Below are 11,176 nucleotides of genomic sequence, written 5' to 3'. Positions count from 1 at the left end.
TCCACTTATCTTTCTTCCGCATTTCACCTGCCAGCTCCCTAATAACGTCTCTCCTATGCTATGTATCTTCATAGTGGAGTTCAATACGGGCCCTCGTGCTGTGCTCTAAGCTCCCGCTGTCTGCTGTTTCTGAGGGACCTAGGGATGGCGACATTATCCCCCGAAGCATGCCTTTCTCTTTCCCAGCTCCACTGCCAGTGGTGGATTTAGGAATTCATTTAGAAATGGGGGCACAGACTGTGAGGTGCAGCATCCCATTGAAAACAACCCACATTTTATCCAGGAAAAATACACTGGAAGCTTTATTAACATGTGGGGGGGGAGGGGGAGGGCTGTATCATTTAGGATAAGCTTGAAGCAACAACTAAGTGTCAGTGGAAGGAGTTGAAAGCCATGCACAGGCTATGAAGCAGGATGTCCAGGCCCAGGCGCAGCACAGGCCGCAGACCCGCACACAGGCCAGCCCCAGAGCACCAAGACCGTGAGAAGAAGAGCGGGCCCCTTGCAGCGGCAGCAGGAACAGTCAGGGGTCCGGGCAATGGGCTGAACCATGACACCAGGGGCTGCAGCATTGCCCGAGCAGAAATGCAGCTACCCCAGCCGGGCAGGTGGTTTAACACAGTGCAACACGACTAGCAGTGGGGGCCAAGGGCCCAGGTCTGGACCTGCCTCTCCCCACTGCTGCTGCAGCACAAGCGATGGCCCACACAAGCCCTTATCCGGGTCAGGGGAGGCGGGATCTCCGAGACTGCCGGGCTCCCTCTGGGCGGGTGGGTCTGGAGTCCCGCGGGCGCGAGCTCCGGCTCCGCGAGAAAGAGCTGTGAAAGGAAGAGTCTCGGACCTGGCTGGGGCGTGGGGGACCGCCCCGGGGGTGGGCTGGGGCACGAGGTGAGGGTGGAACACGCAGGATGGCGAGGGACGGGCGCGGCTTGGGGGCGGGCTGGAAGTACGTGGACTGGGCCCTGCCAAGGATCCCCCAGGCGTACGTGGTCAGCTCGGATTGGTGCGCCGGAGTGGGAACAGAAAGCAGAGCAGCAGGTGGGACGGGGAAGGAGGTGGAAATGGAAAACATTGTCGCGCGAGGCAGGATGCGGCACGAGGGATCGTGGCTGCTTTCCGGGAGCACAGACTACAGTGCTCCGGGAGGGAGGAGGGAATCTGCCCCGTGTGCGGGTGCAGGAGACCTGTGATTACCCGGAGTGCCCCTGTGGTGCTCTGCCCAGGAGCAGGCGCAGTGATAGCTGATCACCCTGTCAGCGGCCCCGGATGCGTACTTGCTTTGCCCGCTGAAGGGCAAAGCTGATGCACCGGCTCTTCCTAAGTGTGCATGCGTGTTCATGGCCATTCATAGCTGTTTTCATGGCTCAAGTGGGAGCCTGCACTATATGGCGCATGCACCCTGGGTCTCTATCAATCATGCTTTTACACTGCGACCGCTCTCTTGCACAGCAGCGCTGAGCTGGGAGAAAGCGGCGGAGCGTCGATCCTTGCTCCTTCCCCGAGTGTTAGCCGCACATTGGCCTGTAGTGCTTATTCCAAGTGCGCATGCGTGCTTTCGGCATTCTTCGTGTCAGTCGCCGTAACCACGCTCTCTCATCGATGATCGGCGCTGTGGCAACGTCCGCTGATTCGCCGGACGCACGCGCAAATCGATTATATCGACGTTCGAAAGGTCTGACTGCCGTACATGCGCACTAAGGGACATCGATTGGCTCGGCGGTCAGCTGATCAGGCTCTGAGCGCCAGACGCATGCGTACATCCGTTTCCCTTTGATGGGCAAACCCAATGCGAGACCTCTCCCGAAGTAGCAATGCGTCTTCGTTGTCTCTTTCGATGTTTTGTCTCGTGACTGCGATCAGTTGCTCAGGGTCCTACGCATGTGTACTTGCGGATTTCGGAAACGATGTGTCGCCTGTTCCCAAATACGCAAGTGTGGTCAGGACGTTTCATCGATGTGTTCGTCACGCGACTGGGAGCCTGCGCTGTATAGCGCACGCGTACTGGGCCTCCCCCAGTGTCAATACGTATGCTCCTTCTCAATGCACATACGTATAGACATTTGCGCCCTGATAGTTTCGGCGGTTGACATGTCACTGCCTCTGTAACCGTGGAAACTGATCCATGACTCCTCTGGCAGTGTCCGTTCCGCTAATTCTGAAGACGCATGCGCCAATCCTGGACATCGGTGATCGATTTTTTTTCGACTGCATCCTACGCGCTCGCGCAAATTCCATTTATATCGATGAGTTTGGTGTTCAGGTGAGCAGCCCATTGGCTGGCGCATGCGTATTTGCTTTGCCCATTGAAGGGAAATGCTTTGGCCCGCTTGTTCCGAAGTGCGCATGGATATGCATGGCAGCTCATCGATATTTTCATCGCGCAACTGAGAGCCTTAGCTCTACAGCGCATGTGCACTGGGTCTTTGCCCGTGATTGCTTAACGTGGCGGCCGCTGTCGTGCACAGGGGTACCGCGCCCACGGTGGCTGCGGCTTCGGGCCCGGGATGAGAGGGGGGGAGGCGTCCATGCCCTTCCCCCGAGTATTGACTTGGCGGGTGGGGGACGGTAATGTAATGCTTATTGCAGTGCACACTGAGAACCGCGCCTCGATTTGCTTCGCTGCTCGTCCTGTCCTCAGTGCCTGTGTAACCCGGAAAACCATCAATGATTTCGACAGGAGCAAACAGTTCCTTCCGAAGACACGTGCGCATCCGGCTTCAAGAGTCCTCCGGGCGCATGCGTACTTGCCTCGTCCGTTGAGCAAACGTGCGTGGTTTTGGTCGCCCTGTAGTGCGCATGCGCACTGAGTCTCATCAGTACGCCCCGGGGTGGCTTTGGCTTCGGCCGCGGCCCGCCAGTGACGATAGAGGGCACATCCCTACCTCTCCCCTGAGTATTGTCCCCACGTAGAGCGGGGGACTTATAGCCCTTATTTCCGACACTCGTGCGCACTACGTGCCAAACTCGTTGATGCTGTGCCACGCATGCACGCATCGATCCTTTTGGCACTGGCGCTCTGCTCTGCCTTTCGGCAGTTGCGTGTTCCCCGCCCATCGATGTGCCCGGTGCTCGGCCTCGTTGCCTGCTCCGAATGCGGTAAGTGCCGGGGCCGGGGCCGGGGCCGGGCGCGCGCGCGTGGGAATCCCGCCGGGCGCGCGGGGAGGTGAGGCCCTTTTCTGGCAGCGCGGGGCCTTTTGTGCGGGGAAGTGGGTCGCTCTGTAGGGTGATTTGTAGGCGTTTGTGTGGGGATGTGCTGGGGTGCCTGGGGATTTTTGTTGTTGTTGGGGTTCTTTTGTTTTTTGGGGAATGCGATTTTTTTCTGAGGAAAGCTGGTCATTGTGGATGGTGATATAGTGCCGTTTTTGGGAATATGTTAATCTTGTGTGGGAAACTGGTGGTTTGGGAACTGTTAGTGGAAATGCATAGGTTTTTTGTGTGGAAAATGGTGTGGTTGTCTTAGCGTGATTTGGGAACTTCTTTGCACAACTGTTTTGTGGGGCTGGTGGAGAAGGGTGCGGCGATCGGGTAAGTAGGGAAATACGATCGTGTTGTTGTGGGAGGTTGAGAAATCTTTTTCGTAGCAATATGTGTATACAACTGGTGATGCTTGTGTGGTGATTTGGGAACTTTAAATTGAAATGCGCTTTGTTTGGCCCGTGGGGTCCCCTTATCCCCTGTGGTGCAGTTAAGGATATGTGTGTTTTCACTCACGTGAAAGTGTCTAACGCGGGTCTGCCCTTTCTCGCAGGCTCCTCCTCATGCCCCCGTCCTTGGAGCCCACGTGTCAGCGAGGAGCCGCAGCGTGGCAGAAGTGGGACTTGGGGCAGAAGCACCCCCAGGAGCTGTCGTGTTTGCAAGGGGCACTGGGCACTCAGACGGGTGTGCAGGGCCTGCAGCGGTCCCTTGGAACAGCCGAGGCCCCACGGGTGACAGGTGAGTACGTGTTTATGCCTTTGACAGTCTCAGCGGACTGAACGCACCAGCAGTTACCTAGGCTTCTACTTGGAGGCACGTCATTCCCATGTCCTGCTCCAATGGTAACGCCTCCAGCGCCTGCAGCTCTTGCCTTTAACTGCTGGTAGCAGGGGTGACTGGTGCCTCCTGAGTCTAGGACGGGCATTATTTGTTGCCGGGCCATAGGGCAGGCCGAGAGCTTCATATCTACTCCTATACCTGTGTGCTGTGGTTTATTGCCCCCTCCCAATCGCGCTGCCGGAATACACAGCAACAAAACTGCCTCGTCCTGAGCAGTGCTGGGTCGGGGCCCAATCCCAGGCAGGGAACGGGCCCCTCTCTGCCCCGCCTACCAGTCGCCTGTGGCTGGTAGCACCCTCCAAAAGTGATCACCTGCCTGTTGGCTCACAGAATAATGGGGCGCGGACGCCCCAGGCTTTGTATTCTCCCTCCCTGTGCCCCGATCAGGTTTTGAGCACTTCGCTCTCTGCAAACTTAGGCCCTTGTTGGCCACTGATCCTTATTGCCCAACACCCAGGGATAGGCTTGGGGTTTGGGTTGGGGCTAGTGGTCAGAGAATATGACTTTGCATTTTGGGTTGTTGTTTTAAGTATGATCATTAAGGAGAAAATTTCCCAGATATTGCTTCCGAGAGTATGAAAGGGGGAGGAATGTGTCCATTTTTTTTCATCTTTTAGCTACTAGCAGTAAGTTTAAGCCAAGATTTCCTTGGCTGATGTCAGTATATCCAGTGCTGCATTTCTGGCCCTTGCTGCTTGGCACTGGAATCGCTTGCAGTTCAGAAGGTGACCATCCTTTACACAGTTTCAGCTGTGCGCGATGGAAGCCTTCACATAGAGGCGTTTTGACTAAGTGATGCACATTATGAAGAACCAGGTACTGTTGAGTCTTTTGAGAGTCAAGACTACAGCCCTTTTTTATAGTTGGGAGTTTTTTACAAGGTTAGAGACAGAATTTTGGGGAAGTTGGAATTCCTTTACTGACTGCAAGGGATCCTGGTTTTCTCAGATAACAAAAATAAAACGCAAAATCTCTGATGAAAAACCCCAGCATCCATATTTTTCTGTGATTTAAAATTAAATGCCAGTATGTATATAGGTATGAGTTGAACGCTATGTTTTATTGATGTCTTTATAATTTTAAAGCATTTTGAATCCTACTAGTGCCTTAATCTGTAGAATAAAAAAAATGTGAATACCTATACATTTTGGCGTGTGATTTGTGGTTTTTTAGCATGGAATATCAGAGCTGCTTCTGTTTCCTTTGTTCACCAGGATGTGGGTCCAAGAACTGGTGTCCCCCCTCACATGGCTTTGTGGCACTGAGCAGTCCTGATATGTGCTTGCCCTGGCCATCCCTTTGCCTCTCCCTTGCCAGCCACACCCCCTTGGCACTGCTGGGGTGCTTCATAGATTCACATAAGTTAGGGGCTGGAAGGAACCTTGGATGTCTTTGGGTCCAGCCCTGCTGCTCTGAGGCAGGAAAGACTGCTGAGGTCTGCGTGCAGTGAGCTGCGCGTCCAGTCTGAGTGGACTTTACGAACAGTAAAGTTTTTCCTTGTGTCTAAGCTGAAGCAATCCTCTATCAGTTTATGACCATTATTTCTAGTCTTCCCTTGAAGATGTTCTCCTAGGCCCTGAAGTTTACCCCTTTTGTACTTAAAGGCTGCCACCAAGTCCCCCGTAAGTCTTCTCCTCCAGGCTGAACAGTCTCATGTTCTTCAGCCTCTCTTTGTATTGTCTGTTCTCCAGACCTCTGATCATTTGTGTGGCCCGCCTCTGGACTCTTTCCAGCTTCTCGACATCTCTCCTGGAAGTGTGTCGCCCAAAACTGAACTCAGTCCTCCAGGTACAGCCTCACCAATGCTGAGTAGAGCGGGAGGGTGACATCCTCAGTCTTGCTTGTGATACATCGGTTGATGCATGCCAGAGTGTCAGGATTGTACCAATACAGGATTGTACTGGTGGCTCGTGTTCATTTTGTGGTTGATCATAACCCCTGGATTTCTTTCAGTTCTGGTGAATGGAAAACCTGGATTCCGGCTGATTACCCCTTTTGTATATGAAGTGAAGTCATAATGACATTTCCTATTGATGCTCCAGTCCCTCTTAGCAGGTAAAAGATTACAGCACCCCAAATCAGATAAAGAGGCAAGAGATGGGGTGATAACCTGCCCTTACATTGATTATACCTCAAAGCATAAGAACGGGCACATTTTTTTCTATACCTGCCTAGCGACCTGCCAAAGGACAGATACTGCTTCTCACCTCTACCATCTGGGGGAGATGCAGGAGGGAGGAGGGGGCTAACAGCAGGTTGTCTCCACTTTGCAAAGGTCTTTGTACAGCTTCCCTTTATTTACACGTAATATTTATATGTGGGTTTGTATAATCAGTACTAGCCACTTGCCCTTCAAGAATGGTGGGGGGGAGAGGGGCAATATCGGCAATATCGCAATATTGGCGATCGATGTCTTTGCACGGCGAGCACTGCGCATGCGAACTGACCATTTTCGATGAATGCAGTGTTCTGCTAATCAGCCCATAACCTTCGTGCGCGTGCGTACTTGATTCGCCCACTCGTGGGCAAAGGACATGTGCTGTCTGCACATGTGTATTCATGGTCGGTCATCCATGTTTTCATCCCACAATTGGGAACCAGCTTTGGACTGGTGTTTGCGCTGGGGCCCCCGGAGAAGTGGCTTCAACACTCAGGTCGCATTCCCGTACACGGACTTCGCGACCCATGCAGCTGCAGCTCCGGCCCCAATTGACAGAGAGGGGTAAGGGGGGGCATTTCTGCCCCTTAGTCTTCCCGCGAGAATTGGACGCCATCGATCAGGCTTACTCCGCACGCACATCGAGACTGGCGCCGTGATCGTTTCAATGCTCGTCCTGTTGTCATTACCGCTGTAACTATGGAAACCCATCAATGACTCCCTTTCTTGGCACCGCCCTGTGATTCCCAAGACACATGCGAATTGACAATATCGGCAATCTACGTATTTTCACTGCCACCACTGTGCGCATGTGTATTAACCAGCACTATCGATAAATTCGGTTTTCAGCTAATCAGTCTGTCAAGCCGGCATGTGCGGAATTCTTTTGCCAATTGATGGGACAACGCGGTGGTCACCCGTACACAAGTGCGTATGTGTGCTTATGGCTGCTTTTGGTCATTGGACTGGGACCTAGTGTTCTACTCTGCATGTGCGCTGGGGCCGCTTTTTAGCACAGCGGGGCTGCGCCGTGTGCCCAGAGGGACAGGGTAGGGGACGTCCCTGCCTCTTTCTCCGAGTATTGGCACTTGGTAGCGGTCCCTGATTCCCAGAACGAATGGGCGTACAGCTTCCCCAAACTATATAATAAGGGGTCAATGCGTTTACTGCAAGTACAGCATAGGCGCGCTTAAGCAGTAGAATGGATGAATTAGGTACCTAACTGGCTGGGGGGGGCTCTCCCCTCCCAGCGCATGCGTGCTTCACTTACCCACTGAAGGGTAAATACTGTGCACCACCTCTTCCCAAGTGCACATGCGTACTCATGGCCACGCCTCGATGCTGACACTTTTTCCATGGGGTGCCAATCCTTTACTGCGGGTGTGCAATGGGTGTCCCCCAGCGATGAGTTAAAGCCACATGTGTTCACGTTCGGCAGCTTCGTGCCTCGGACTGGCTGAGGTTGCGGGTCCGGAGTACCAGGGAAATGCCCTGCCCCTTCCCCGAACTATTGCTCCCCAACCAGAGCCGATTGTAGCCGTTATTCACACGACACATGCGCAGCATATGCCCCCAATCTACAAGATCAGCGTTCGATGTATTTTGCCTGTGGCCAGCGCACATGCGCGAGTCATCCCACTTATTAAATTCAGTGTTTATCCACTAATGACCGCGCGCATGCGTATTTGCTTTGCCCATTCAAGGACAAAGGCGCTGCAGTGCACCTTTTCAAATGGGCATGCGTGTTCGTGACTGCTCGATAGCTCTTCGCCCAAGCGGGAGTGTGCCTTTTACAGCGCGTGCGCACTGGGTCTCAAGCGCTAGTTTAATGTCGTGGCCGCTTTCCCGGGTACCGCCGCTGCGATCTCGGTAGCTGCGACTGCGGCCCCGGAAAAAGATAGGAGGGAGTGTCCCTGTCCTTTCCTACCAGTCTTTCCCCCAGACAGAACTGTAGTGCTCATTCCCAGTCCGCAAGCACATTGAGCTTGACGTCATGCCGTCACTGCCTCTGTAACCATGGGAACGCATAAGTCTCACGACGCATGTGCCAATCTAGGATATCGGCCATCGACATCTTTTGCTTGTGACCGAGGCGCATGCGCTCCTTGCAGTTCCATCGATGAACTCGGAGTTCAGCGGATCAAGCTGTAATTCCAACCGCTTGCGTACTTGCTTTCCCCCATGAACAGCAAAACCCTATGCACCGCCTCTTCCGGAGTGCGCATGCGTATTTATAGCCGCTTATCGATGTTTTCGTCGCACGACTGGGAGCCTGGCTAGTAAAGCTTATGCGCACTGGGTTACTTCTCTCTGTTCTTCACGTCATAGCCGCTTTCCCCAACACTGGTTTCATGGCCCGCGTGGCTGTGGTTCCCAGCTGGGAGAGACGGAGGGTGGGGTACAGCGCCAGGAGTATTGATCCTAGTAGGAATTGTAGGGCTCATTTGCAGTCTGCATGCATACTTAGAGTCGGGCCCTGACGGTTTCGGCACTAGTCATGCCATCACTGTCCCTGTAACTACGAGTAGCCGTCCATAACTCCTGGTCTGGCACAGCCTCCTGATTCTCAGGACGCACGCGCCAATTCGGAACATCGGCCATCGATAGCTCTTTGCCTGCTCCCATTGAGCATGCGCCAGTTTCATTGACATCGATAAATTCGGTATTCAGCTGATCCGCGTCTGCCAGTCTTGCGCACGCGTACTTGCTTTGCCCACTGACGGGAAACGAGGGTCCACCTTTTTCAAAGTGCGCCTGCGTGTTCATGGCTGTTCATCGATATTTTTGTCGTGCTGCGCATGCGTGCTGGGCCTACCCCGGTGATTCGTCAACGCCACTGCCGGTTTAGCATACGGTGGTGCTGTGCCCTGGGTGGGTGCAGCTGCGGGCCCGGAGTGAGAGGGGAGGGGGTGTCCCTGCCTCTCGCTTCCCCTGAGTATTGGCTTGGCTGGGAGGAGCGGCGGGAACAGTAGTACTCATTTCCAGTGAGCCTTGAGAAACTAGTGCCTCGATTAGTTTCGGCGATCGTCCTGTTGTCAGTGCCTGTATAACCATGGAAATCCATTAATTTCGATGCGAGGCAACGGTCCCTCATTCCCACAACGCATGCACAAACGGTTTCACGACTCCTATCAAGGCATGCGTGCTTGCGTTGCCCATTGATGGGCAGGCGTGATGCACCACGTCCCAAATTGCGCATGCGTAGTTATGACGTCTCCGTGCTATGCATGCGCACTGGCTCTCCCCCAGCGATGTTGGCGCGGCGAACACGTGTCCCCGCAGAGCCGCGCTTCGCTGACGGGGGAGGGGTATCCCTGCCGCCCTCCCAGCTATTGCCCTGCCCCCTGGGGCGGGGGTTGCAGCCTGCCCCGGATGCAGCCAGTGACTGCGCGGGCGGCCCCGGGGCGGGCGTGGTGCGGCAATCCCGGCGGAGAGCTTGGACCCTTTCCGGGCAGTGCGGGGTGGAAATGGCCGGGGGACCGTGGTGGTGCTGGGGGAGTGCGGTGGGGTCTGGGAGCATGTCTCTGCTAATGTCTGAGAATGTGATGTTGGGGGGGAGTAATTGTGTGTGGTGCCTTGTTTTTCGGAAATATGGTGGTTTTGCATGGAAAACTGGTGATCTGGGTTCGTGGAACTCTTTGTGGAAATGTGGTTGGATATATTGTCACTGTGTGTAGAAAATTGTGTGGTAATTTTCGGGTCATTTGGGAACTTTTTTGTGTGACTGCTGTGGGGCCTGTGCAAACTGTGTGGCAGTTGGGTAAGTGTATTAAAATATGGCTTTGCTGTGTCATGGAAATGGTGTGGGGATTTGGAAACCTTTTTCAAGGGCACCTGGCGGTGTGTGTGGAAAACTGGCCATTTTGTGTGGTGATTTGAGAACGCTTAATGGAAACTTGCTGGGTTGGCCCACGGGGGTCGTCTTGTCCGCTGCAATGTGGTTAGCGTGAAACTATCTAACGTGGGTTTCCACTTTCTTTCAGGCTCCTCCTCGTGCACCCGTCCTTGGAGCCGGCATGTCAGCGAGGAGCCGCAGCGTGACAGAAGTGGGACTTGGGGCAGAAGCACCCCCCCAGGAGCTGTCGTGTTTGCAAGGGGCACTGGGCACTCAGGCAGGTGCAGGGCATGCGCCGGTCCCTTGGAAACGGGTAAGGCACCACGAGCAACAGGTACGCTCAGCGGACAGAACGCACCAGCAGCTGCCTAGGCTTCTGCCTGGACGCACATCATTCCCATGCCCTGCTCCAACCGTAATGCCTGCAGTGACTGCAGCTCTTTCCTGTAACTCAGGGGTAGGCTGCGCTGCCCTGCTGTCTGCCCTGAGGTGCGCGCGCAGTCGCCACCAGCATGGAGCTGATGCCGAAGCCGTGGAGCCCGGTGCAGCTGTTTGCAGTCTGCCTGCTGCAGCTGCCCAGAGCTCAGGCTGGCTACAACCAGCTATGCTGAGCTCTGGAGCCCAGTCACCAGCTCTTTGCCGGGAGCGAGGGAAACAGTGGGGTTGCGCTGCCTCAGGCCCCTCCCCCACCGCCCCCCCTGATGCACAGGTGAAAGCGCTGGTATAGAACTCATGCCTGGTCTCCGGAGCCCGGCACAGCTGTTTGGAACCTTTCCACTGCAGCTGGCCTTGGCTCTGGGTAATTGCTGCCAGCCACAGAGCCCAGGCTGCTCCCAGCGGGCAGCTGGGATGCTGCAAGCCCTGGTGGGAGCAACCCAGGCTCCAGCAGTTACCCAGAGCCTGGGCTGGCTGTGGTGTGCCAAGCAAAACAGCCTTGCGTGCCATGCTCAGCACGTGTGATGGGGGTTTCCGTCCCCTGCTCTAACTGCTCATAGCACCCTGCAAAAGCAACTACCTTCCCCATGGCTTGCTGGATACTGGGGGCCCAGACCCCACAGACTTTGTATTCTCTTTTCCTGCGCGCGGGTGAGGTGTGGAGCTCTTTGATCTCTGCAAGCTTCAGGCCTTGTTAGCCACCCATCCTTATG

The sequence above is a fragment of the Alligator mississippiensis genome, chromosome 9, assembly GCF_030867095.1.
Source record: "Alligator mississippiensis isolate rAllMis1 chromosome 9, rAllMis1, whole genome shotgun sequence".
NCBI lineage: Eukaryota > Metazoa > Chordata > Crocodylia > Alligatoridae > Alligator > Alligator mississippiensis.
This window is presented reverse-complemented; position numbering follows the sequence as displayed.